This window comes from Arachis duranensis, chromosome 1 (genome assembly GCF_000817695.3).
Source record: "Arachis duranensis cultivar V14167 chromosome 1, aradu.V14167.gnm2.J7QH, whole genome shotgun sequence".
Classification (NCBI taxonomy): domain Eukaryota; kingdom Viridiplantae; phylum Streptophyta; class Magnoliopsida; order Fabales; family Fabaceae; genus Arachis; species Arachis duranensis.
This window is the reverse complement of record NC_029772.3, coordinates 71,850,658-71,863,105: the sequence shown is the minus strand read 5'-3', so window position 1 is coordinate 71,863,105 and position 12,448 is coordinate 71,850,658. Positions and strand designations below refer to the sequence as shown.

The following is a 12,448-nucleotide window of genomic DNA, read 5'->3' as shown; positions in this document are numbered from 1 at the left end:
TCTGGGAAGCAACATCACAATACGGGCGTCCCCGCACAACATTCACAAGCATTGCCCGAAGGCTCATAATTCACATATAACCATACTTTCCATCACTTAGCAATCATCATAAATCAAGCATTACAACATCACAGAAAGCTCATTTTACAATTCTCTGTTTACTCTGTAAGGTCAGGTACACAGCTATATCACTTTTAACTCCTTTTCTTTTTAACATAAACACAGGTTTCAAAATCTTGTTTCTTTACCTCATATACCTCTATATCTTCTCTTATACCTCTTCTTAGGTGTTTAGTAAAGGAAATTAGAGAATTCTGGACTCAAAACTGCCTTCCTGAGGCTTTTAGGAAAAACTGTCTTTTTATCAATATTTTATTATTATTAATTAAATAATATTATTATTAAAATAATATTATTAATAAAATATATATTAATATTTTATTATTAAAATTATAATATTTTATTTAACTTTAAAAAATTGCATTTTGACCCCTATAACTTTTAATAGTTGCACTTTAGCCCCTCAACTTTTGATTAATTAATTTTCAACCCCAAACTTTTTAATAATTAAATTTTGACCCCAAAACTCCATGAATACACGTTTTCATGTTCTTCCAAAAACCAAAAACATTTTTCCAAAAGTTCATCAAATTTCTGCTTGATTTTCAGCTAGTTTTTCAATCTTTTCGTAAACCGATTTGAACCCGATTTTTATCAAACCAAAGAGAAACTTTCCAGCCATTAAATGCACATCAAATAAGCATAAGAAATCATGATTTTCATTGCTGGAATGTCACGTTTTCCAGCAGCACCAACAGCCACTTCAAAACCATCATAAACATGATTTTCAAGCATTAAACAACAAGATTTCATGATCAAACCATCACACAAACACCCAAAATCAAACCTCAAGCAAAAAGATCTGATTTAACACTTCAAGAACGCAGCCAATCATTGATTAATTTACCAAACCTTACCTCCTTTGCTGCTGTCCAAGATTGCACCAAAAACAAGCTTCTAGAAGCACTTTTACGCCTATTTTAACATCAACAACAACTTTAGAATCTTATGAACCATGAAGGCTGAAGCTTCATGATGATGAAAAGAAGGTTTTCCTCACCTTAAGGTAACTAGAAATCACGTTTTCTTGGAGCTTTTGGTGATTGAATAAGAGATCCTAAGAGAAAACATGAAGAAAACATCATCAGCTTGAGTTCCCACCATGGATGAAACTTCAAGGAGGAGGAGCAGCCATCATGCCTTGATTTAATCCATGAAAATTGATATAGAAATGAAGAGGAGGAAGAGGTGAACACTTTGGTAAGATTAGATTTTTGATAGGGGTTCCGGTTTGAGAAAGAACGGAGAAAGAAGCTCAGGTGTTCATGGAAGTTTCATGGTTTTCTTTCATGGTGTTCTAAGCTTTTCCAAGAACAAAAATGATAGCCAAGCTGTCCAAGGGAGGCCGTGGCTTTTGGATGATGATTATCCAAAAGTTACTTGTCAAAATATCTCAGAAAAGGATAATTACTAAAGCTAGATGTATTAGAACTTAAGTAATTACACTGCTAATGGATAAACATTAAGTTACTTAGTGTAAATGACACTAGTAACTGGATAATCATAAGAATAAAAGATATATGATGAAGCATTAGCAGTGCTAAGTTCATCTAAGAATGCCGGTATTATCCGTTACCGGTAGATTTCTAGCTCAGTTATTATATTACTAAACATAGATCAACATTAATCACAGTAGAGAAGATAATAATATAATATTCGGAATAAAATAATAATATATGAATATTATATTAATATAATTTTTCTCTCGAAATTCGTGATCGGCTCGTCACATAGAGACTAACCACAGAAATCATAATTTTGAAATTCGGGCCCAAAGTGGCTCAAAAACGCAACTCTTCGCGACGTGCCTTCTTAGATTAGGAGAGGTGTCCTGTGCAATCAAGCTTGATGACGCAGCACCTGTGCAGTGGAGGTGCTTATATGCATAGAAATTCCTAAAAATTCTGTAAAAATTCCGTTTGATCCCGAAAAAGCGCCGTTTCTTCGGGGCTAGGCCGTTAACCAATGATACTGTCTTGCCTCTAAGCTGTTTGTCACTTCGTTCCACAATCCTGACTGGTAGGGTTTGATATGTCAAGTCAGCTCGCAGCTGTACTGTCTTTGGTTGTAAAACATGGCTTTCATCGGGATTATACTTTTTGAGTTGTGAAACATGAAAAACATCATAAAGGTTTGACAAATAAGGAGGGAGAGCTACTTGGTATGCTACTAGACCGACTCTTTTAAGAATTTGAAAAGGACCTAAGTATCGTGGATTCAATTTCTTAGTCCTAAGAGCTGTACCTATTCCAATCGTAGGTGTCACTCTAAAGAAAATATGGTCTCCTTCGTTAAATTCTAAGGGCCTACGTCTAATATCTGTATAGCTCTTTTGTTGACTTTGGACAGTTTGAATCTTCTCTCGAATGTGCTTAATCCGTTCGGTGGTTTCTTGTACCAAGTCTGGCCCCAAAATCCTGCCTTCCTCCTTGTCATACCAGCATAATGGTGATTGACACTTTCTTCCGTAGAGGGCCTCATATGGTGCCATTCCGATACTCTGTTGATAACTGTTGTTGTAGGCAAACTCAATCAATGGCAAGTATTTGTCCCAGTTACCCTGTTGGTCCATCACGCAAGATCTCAACATATCTTCCAAGGTACGAATTGTTCATTCTGTCTGTCCATCAGTCTGTGGGTGATATGCTGTACTTAAGTGCAACTTCATCCCAAAATCTTTCTGTAGAGCTCCTCAAAATCTAGAAGTAAACCTTGGATCTCTATCTGACACAATTGATGAAGGTATTCCATGCAATCGTATTATCTCCTGAATGTATAACCGGGCAAGTTTCTCCAAGCTGTGACCAATTTGAATTGGTAGAAAATGCGCTGATTTTGTCAATCGATCTACAATTACCCAAATTGCATCATGCCCGGCAGAGGTTCTTGGTAACCCAGTAACAAAATCCATCGTAATCTCTTCCCATTTCCGTTGCGGTATCTCTAATGGTTGCAGGGTTCCAGGTGGTTTTTGATGTTCCACCTTAATCTTCTGGCAAGTGAGACACTTTGAAACATACGTTGCTACATCTTTCTTCATTTCCGGCCACCAGAACATCTTCTTCAGGTCTTGGTACATTTTAGTCGTTCCGGGATGGATAGAAAATCTGCTTTCATGAGCTTCGGTCAGAATGTTCTTTCTCAAGTCCTCCTGAGCAGGTACACAAATTCTGTTCCTATATTTCCATATTCCCTCTTTATCTTGGCGTACCTCTTCCGGCTGATCTGCCTTCATCCGTGTTAACAATGCCAGCATTCCTAAATTCTGGGCTTGAGCTTGCTGAATAGCTATCTTAAAGTCAGATGTTAATTGTAGTTGCGCCATAACAATTCCTCTTGATGTCTCTCTCATTCCTAATTTTAAGTTTTCAAAGGCTGAGATCATTTCTTCTTCCTTGATCATCATCCAGGATATGCCCAAACTCTTCGACTCAAAGCATCTGTGACTACATTTGCCTTCCCAGGATGATAGCTCAACTTAAAATCATAATCTTTTAAGAATTCCATCCATCGCCTCTGCCTCATATTAAGGTCTTTCTGATCAAAGATATACTTCAAACTCTTATGATTAGAGAAAACTTCAAATTGGGCTCCGTACAAATAGTGCCTCCAAATCTTAAGTGCAAAGACCACTGCTGCTAATTCTAAATCATGTGTCGGATAGTTCCTTTCGTGAGGTCTTAGTTGTCTCGAAGCATAAGCTACCACATTCCTATGTTGCATCAATACACATCCAAGTCCCTTAAAAGAAGCATCACAATACACCTCAAAAGGTTCCTGTGGGTCTGGTAACACCAAAACTGGAGCCGTCGTCAACCTTTCCTTGAAAGTTTCAAAGCTTTCTTCACACTTCTCTGTCCACTCAAACGGAACTTCCTTCCTAGTAAGGCGGGTCAAAGGTAAAGCTATCTGTGAAAAACCCTTGATAAACTGCCGATAGTATCCTGCTAACCCCAAGAAACTACAAACTTCTGTAACTGTCTTGGGTTGCTTCCATTGTACTACGGCCTCGATCTTTAAAGGATCTACAGTTATACCATCTCGTGTGATCACATGTCCTAAGAATGCCACTTCTGTCGCCCAAAACTCACATTTTGACAATTTCGCATATAGCTTCCGTGCTCTTAATATTTGCAACACAATCCTCAAATGCTCTCCATGTTCTTCTTCTGTCTTGGAATAGATGAGGATATCATCTATAAAGACTACCATAAACTGATCTAGATACAGACGAAAAATGGGATTCATATAATCCATGAATACAGCAGGAACATTAGTCAGTCCAAAGGACATAACCGTATAATCATAGTGACCGTACCTAGTTCGAAAGGCAGTCTTAGGTATATCTGATTCCTTCACCCAGATTTGATGGTAACCTGACCGCAAAACAGTCTTCAAGAATACTGTCGCACCTCTCAGCTGGTCCATCAGATCATCTATCCTTGGGAGTGGATACTTGTTCTTGATTGTGATCTTGTTCAATTGCCGATAATCCACACATAACCTCATTCCTCCATCCTTCTTTTTCACTAGTAACACTGGAGCTCCCCATGGTGATACACTCGGACGAATAAACTTCTTCCCCAGCAATTCATCCAATTGCTTCTTTAACTCTGCTAGTTCCAACGGTGACATCCGATACAGTGCTATAGAAATTGGTCCGGCTCTAGGAACCAGATCAATAATAAACTCTATCTCTCTCTGAGGTGGAAACTCAGGTATATCATCCGGAAAAACATCAGGAAACTCCTTCACCACTCGGATTTGCTCTAAGTCTTGTTCATTAGTTTCTGAGCTAGCCGATAGTAGAACGTAACCTTCTAACCCACTATTACTAGAAATAACTCTTAGGGAATTCAAATAGAAAGTACAAGACTCAACTGGTTCAGTGTGCATTTCAAATGATGGAAATATAGCAATTTGTTTAAAACAATAAAGGAAAACATGATGCTTAGACAACCAATCTAGAACTAAGATAATATCTAAACCACATAAAGGCAAACAAACCAGGTCATGTATAAAAGTCCTAGCCTCAATAACAAAAGGCACCTGTTGACATACTTGACTAGTCAAGGCATTTTGAGATGTGGGTGTACGAACAATTAGATTATAATCTAACATGGTGAAATCTAATCCCGACTCATGCGCAACAGTCTCGGAAATAAATGAATGTGATGCACCAGAGTCATACAGTATAGTTAAGAGTCGAGATTTGACATAACACTGACCTTGGATGAGGGAGTCTGATTTCATTGCGTCATCAGCAGTCATAGCAAACACACGTCCTTGCTGTCGCGGCCTATCTATTCCTTGTACTGGCTTCTTCGGACAGTCCTTAGCCATATGTCCAGGCTGACCACAAGAAAAACAGATAATGCCTGTAAGCTGACAAGGTCTACTTCCATGCTCCTTTCCACACTGCCTACATACTGGTCGCATCTGTGCCTGCTGAGGTCGCTTACCCATATCCTGTCTCATTCTTCCTCCATTCCCTCTTGTAGGACGTGCATGAACATTTCTATTCTGATTGTACCTTCGTGAAGGCATTGCTCCCTGCTTAAAATTTATTCCCTGAGGAGCTGTATACCGATTATAATTCTGAAAAGAAGATCCTGGGCGATTCATCCGAGCTGCAGCTATCTTCTTAGCACAGTCCTCTACTAGCTGACTCTTATTAACCAACTCCGCAAAATTCCGTATTTCCAATGGAAACACTAAGTTCAACAAATCTTCACGGAGTCCTCCTTCAAATTTCAAACATTTCCACTCTTCGAAATCTGCTGGATTCCCTTGACAAACCTTGGAAAAACGACATAAATCTTCAAACTTCCTTGTATACTCAGCAACAGACATACTTCCCTGTTTTAACTGCATCAACTCCATCTCCTTTGCGTCACGAGTAGCTCTAGGGAAGTACTTCTTATAGAACTCTTCTTTGAAAGCATTCCACAAAATATTACCCTCATCTTCCGGGACATGCTGTGCCCTCAAGAACCTTTCTATGCCTCGGAACCAATTATCAGCTTCAGTTGCTACAGTCGTACCCTTGAACTTCGGTGGATTAACTTTCAAGAAAGTAGCTAATGTCATAGGCCTATCATGATTCATGTTATCTCCATCACCGTTCCCACCATTCTCACTGTTATGATCATTGTTACGCTCTCCATTACGTTCCCCCAGACGGTTAACTGCTCGGGTAGTAGCAGTCGCTGTTTCACGCATAGCCTCAGCCATAGCGTGAATCACAGCAAACAGATTATCATCATTTTGCGGCGGATTGTTAACAGTAGACCCTTCCCGATCGCTACGTCTCCGTGGAGGCATCCTGATTCTGTTCACACCAAACAATCAATACCAAGGTGATCAGTCTTAATACCTTAAGTTGGGCGTGAACATTATCAGAATGAAAGCACAAAGACATTCAGGCAACACATATCACATAGATACCCTATAAGCATGAGACACACCACAGAGCATGCAATAAAGCATGATTCAGTCCATTCCCCAGGCTCTAACAGGAAGAACCTGGCTCTGATACCAAATTGTAACGACCCAACTTCTAGCATGTCTAGATCATACTAGAAATTGAATGCTACCAACTTGTTTTTCCTTTTCTGTATTATTAATTAATAAATATAAGCCTATACGTTGTTAAAACACCGCAAATTTTACAAGTAAATTTTTTTTTAAAATAAGAAAAATTTAAGGTCGCATACCCTCCATATATCAAGGGATTATTAAACATTCAGATACATAAAACAAAAGATAACAGAATATGGAGTAACACACTATAATATACATCATGTTACAGAAGTGGCTCAGTTATATAAGCATATAGCTATAGTACAGCACCCTTAAGTCAGTGACTCATATAGTATGTACATATATGTACATAAGACGCGCCAGGGCCTGGCCTGACCAAAAGCCCCTAAGCTGGCACCCAGGCTAGCCTAACTCTATGATATGCCTATTCCCTCTAATCATGATAACAAAAGTGAGGGAGACACTCTAATGTACTGAAGTTAGACTAGGCGTCTCAAAAAATCTCCTCAATCCTGGTCCAGAGTACCTCACAGAAAACCACCGGGTGAATGGTGATGCTCGCCTGCTGGTGCCTCGCCTGGCTCATCGTCATTGCTATTAGAGGAGATAACTATGAAGTTAGGATCTTCCTCTGGATCTTCTTCTTCCTCGTCCTCTTCTTCTGCCGGAGTGATAGCAAAGGAACCACTGCTGGCCACAGGAACCATAAAAGGATAGCTACCAAATAAAATATAGTTGGGAGAAGGAGGTGGCGCCTCCATGATCTGATCATACTCATGTCCCTGCTGCTCATCAAAGACAGGAGGCTCGATCGGCTCAGGTAAAGGATCAAGCTCGGGTGGCAACACAGGAACACCCCACTCATCAAGGACAAAAGGTGCAGGAGGTGACTCATGGATAGGCTGGGCAGGTATAGGCTCATCAGGTAGAGGAGGTTCAGGTGGAGGTGGCATCTGCTCCTCAGGATGAGGTATCCCAGGTCTGCCGGGGTGTAACCAAGATAAAGGAAAATCATAGGGTGCATCAGGATTAAAGTATGCTGTCCTAATAGGGTACTGGAAAGGTCTACCACGAACTACATAATTACGGATACGAGGTACCGCACAGTAGATGTAATACTCGCCGCACATCGGGTCCTCGTGGATGTACGATGGATCAATCTCGTAGAATAGGACTCCTGTGTCCATCTGTAGAGGTGTAAGGGGTAAGAACTGGGGAGTTCTTAGTAAGGTCTTTGTCGGTTTCGACCCGCACCCGACGCAATCCGACCCTCCAAGTCAGATAGGGCCTTCCCAGAACTTAATCCCAGATTAAGTACCGCATACCCTCTACCAAGTGCTCTCGACTTGCAGGGCTGGTATTTGCTCAGGTCTCAATATACCGCAGGTATGCAAGTCAAGCCTCTACCAAGCATTCAGCTTGCAGGGCTGGTACTACTATACCGCAGCTTGTCTGGGAAGCAACATCACAATACGGGCGTCCCCGCACAACATTCACAAGCATTGCCCGAAGGCTCATAATTCACATATAACCATACTTTCCATCACTTAGCAATCATCATAAATCAAGCATTACAACATCACAGAAAGCTCATTTTACAATTCTCTGTTTACTCTGTAAGGTCAGGTACACAGCTATATCACTTTTAACTCCTTTTCTTTTTAACATAAACACAGGTTTCAAAATCTTGTTTCTTTACCTCATATACCTCTATATCTTCGCTTATACCTCTTCTTAGGTGTTTATAAAGGAAATTAGAGAATTCTGGACTCAAAACTGCCTTCCTGAGACTTTTAGGAAAAACTGTCTTTTTATCAATATTTTATTATTATTAATTAAATAATATTATTATTAAAATAATATATTAATATTTTATTATTAAAATAATAATATTTTATTTAACTTTTAAAAATTGCATTTTGACCCCCGGTCTTCTTGGAAATTGCACTCTGACCCCTATAACTTTTAATAATTGCACTTTAGCCCCTCAACTTTTGATTAATTAATTTTCAACCCCAAACTTTTTAATAATTTCATTTTGACCCCAAAACTCCATGAATACACGTTTTCATGTTCTTCCAAAAACCAAAAACATTTTTCCAAAAGTTCATCAGATTTCTGCTTGATTTTCAGCTAGTTTTTCAATCTTTTCGGAAACCGATTTGAACCCGATTTTTATCAAACCAAAGAGAAACTTTTCAACCATTAAATGCACATCAATAAAAATCATGATTTTTCATGGCTGGAATGTCACGTTTTCCAGTAGCACCAACAGCCACTTCAAAACCATCATAAACATGATTTTCAAGCATTAAACAACAAGATTTCATGATCAAACCATCACACAAACACCCAAAATCAAACCTCAAGCAACAAGATCTGATTTAACACTTCAAGAACACAGCCAATCATTGATTAATTTACCAAACCTTACCTCCTTTGCTGCTGTCCAAGATTGCACCAAAAACAAGCTTCCAGAAGCACTTTTACGCCTATCTGCTGTCCAAGATTGCACAAAAAACAAGCTTCCAGAAGCACTTTTACGCCTATTTTAACATCAACAACTTTAGAATCTTATGAACCATGAAGGCTGAAGCTTCATGATGATGAAAATAAGGTTTTCCTCACCTTAAGGTAACTAGAAATCACGTTTTCTTGGAGCTTTTGATGATTGAATAAGAGATCCTAAGAGAAAACATGAAGAAAACATCATTAGCTTAAGGAACCACCATGGCCAAACCTTCAAGGAGGAGGAGCAGCCTTCATACCTTGATTTACTCCATGAAAAGTGACATAGAAATGAAGAGGAGGAAGAGGTGAACACTTTGGTAAGATTAGATTTTTGATAGGGGTTCCGGTTTGAGAAAGAACGGAGAAAGAAGCTTAGGTGTTCATGAAAGTTTCATGGTTTTCTTTCATGGTGTTCTAAGCTTTTCCAAGAACAAAAATGATAGCCAAGCTGTCCAAGGGAGGCCGTGGCTTTTGGATGATGATTATCCAAAAGTTACTTGTCAAAATATCTCAGAAAAGGATAATTACTAAAGCTAGATGTATTAGAACTTAAGTAATTACACTGCTAATGGATAAACATTAAGTTACCTAGTATAAATGACACTAGTAACTGGATAATCATAAGAATAAAAGATATATGATGAAGCATTAGCAGTGCTAAGTTCATCTAAGAATGCCGGTATTATCTGTTATCGGTAGATTTCTAGCTCAGTTATTATATTACTAAACATAGATCAACATTAATCACAGTAGAGAAGATAATAATATAATATTCGGAATAAAATAATAATATATGAATATTATATTAATATAATTTTTCTCTCGAAATTCGTGACCAGCTCGTCACATAGAGACTAACCACAGAAATCATAATTTTGAAATTCGGGCCCGAAGTGGCTCAAAAACGCAACTCTTCGCGACGTGCCTTCTTAGATTAGGAGAGGTGTCCTGTGCAATCAATCGCTGACTCAGCAGCTTGATGACGCAGCACCTGTGCAATGGAGGTGCTTATATGCATAGAAATTCCTAAAAATTCTGTAAAAATTCCGTTTGATCCCAAAAAAGCTCCGTTTCTTCGGGGCTAGGCCGTTACATTTAACGCCAGGATGGCACAGTAGGGAAGATTTTGTTTTCAATTCAAATTTTTTTCAAGTTTTCATAATTTTTTAAAATCATATCTTTTCAAAATCAATTTCTTTCCATTTTTCAAAAATACTAGCTAACAATTAATGATTTGATTCAACATTTCAAGTATGTTGCCTTTTCTATTGAGAAAGGTTTAATGCTTGAATCATATCTTTTCTTGTTAGCCAAGTCATTGATTTTAAAAATCAAATCTTTTTAAATTGTTTTCCAAATCATATCTTTTCAATCATATCTTCTTAATCACATCTTTTTCAAAATAGTTTTCAAAACATATCTTTTTGATTTCTAATTGCAAAATCTTTTTGAAAAATCACTTTGATTCTTTCTCAATCTTAGTTTTCAAAAATCAATCACTATTTTTTTCAAAATTTCTTTTAATTAATCCACTTTAATTTTCGAAAATTTCTTCCCCTCTTCTCACATCCTTCTATTTATGGACTAACATGTACAATTCGAACTCTATCTTTCTAAGTTCGAATTCTTCTACCTCTTCCTTCTATTTTTCTTTTCCTCTGACACCTCAAGGAATCTCTATACTGTGACATAGAGGATTCTATATTTTCTTGCTTTCTTCTCTTTCATATGAGCAGGAGCAAAGACAAAAACATTCTTGTTGAGGCTGACCCTGAACCTGAAAGGGCCTTGAAGCGAAAGCTAAGAGAAGCTAAAGCAAAACTCTCTGTAGAGGACCTAACAGAATTCTTCAAAGAAGAAGACATGGCAGCCGAAAACAACAAAAATGCCAACAATGCAAGGAAGGTGCTGGGTGACTTTACTGCACCTACTCCCGACTTCTATGGGAGAAGCATCTCTATCCCTGCCATTGGAGAAAACAACTTTGAGCTTAAGCCTCAATTGGTTTCTCTAATGCAACAGAATTGCAAGTTCCATGGACTTCCATTGGAAGATCCTCATCAGTTTTGAGCTGAATTCTTGCAAATCTGTGACACTATCAAGACCAATGGGGTTGACCCTGAGGTCTACAGACTTATGCTATTCCCTTTTGCTGTAAGAGACAGAGCTCAGATATGGTTGGACTCACAACCTAAAGAAAGCCTGAACTCCTGGGAAAAGCTAGTCAATGCCTTCTTGGCAAAGTTCTTTCCACCTCAAAAATTGAGTAAGCTTAGAGTGGAAGTCCAAACCTTCAGACAGAAGGAAGGTGAATCCCTCTATGAAGCTTGGGAAAGATACAAACAATTGATCAGAAAGTGTCCTTCTGACATGCTTTCTGAATGGAGCATCATAGGTATCTTCTATGATGGTCTGTCTGAACTGTCTAAGATGTCATTGGATAGCTCTGTTGGAGGATCTTTTCATCTGAAGAAGACGCCTGCAGAAGCTCAAGAACTCATTGAAATGGTTGCAAATAACCAATTCATGTACACTTTTGAAAGGAATCATGTGAACAATGGGATGAATCAGAAGAAAGGAGTTCTTGAGATTGATACTTTGAATGCTATATTGGCTCAGAACAAAATATTGATTTAGCAAGTCAATATGATTTCTCAAAGTCTGTTTGGAATGCAAGCTGCACCAGGCAGTACTAAGGACGCTTCATCTGAAGAAGAAGCTTATGATCCTGAGAACCTCTCAATGGAAGAGGTGAATTACATGGGAGAACCCTATGGAAACACCTATAATCCTTCATGGAAAAATCATCCAAATCTCTCATAGAAGGATCAATAGAAGCCTCAACAAGGCTTCAACAACAATAATGGAGAAAGAAATAGGTTTAACAATAGCAAGACTTTAATGGAAGTCCACTGGCCACCAATGAGTTCCCTAATGAGGAACCATGGAAATCTGAGGCTCACACTGAGACCAGAGAGATTCCATTGAATTTACTTCTGCCAGTCACGAGCTCTGATGAGTATTCTTCCTTTGAAGAGGATGAAGATGTCACTGAAGAGCAAGTTGCTAAATACCTTGGAGCAATCATAAAGCTAAACGACAAGTTATTTGGAAATGAGACTTGGGAGGATGAACCCCCTTTGCTCACCAAAGAACTGGATGACTTGTCTAGGCAGAAATTACCTCAAAAAAGACAAGATCCTGGGAAGTTCTCAATACCTTGTACCATAGGCACCATGACCTTCAAGAAGGCCTTGTGTGACTTAGGGTCAAG

At 38.7% G+C, this 12,448-nt stretch overlaps 1 non-coding gene across 1 annotated transcript; it reads right to left on the bottom strand.

The window, feature by feature from the left end:
• Positions 1 to 11,442: 11,442 nt before the first annotated feature.
• LOC127743067 (small nucleolar RNA R71) lies at positions 11,443 to 11,550 on the bottom strand. The gene has a single exon (XR_008004376.1). It is a non-coding gene; the product is annotated as a small nucleolar RNA R71 (small nucleolar RNA).
• Between the last annotated feature and the right edge of the window lie 898 nt (positions 11,551 to 12,448).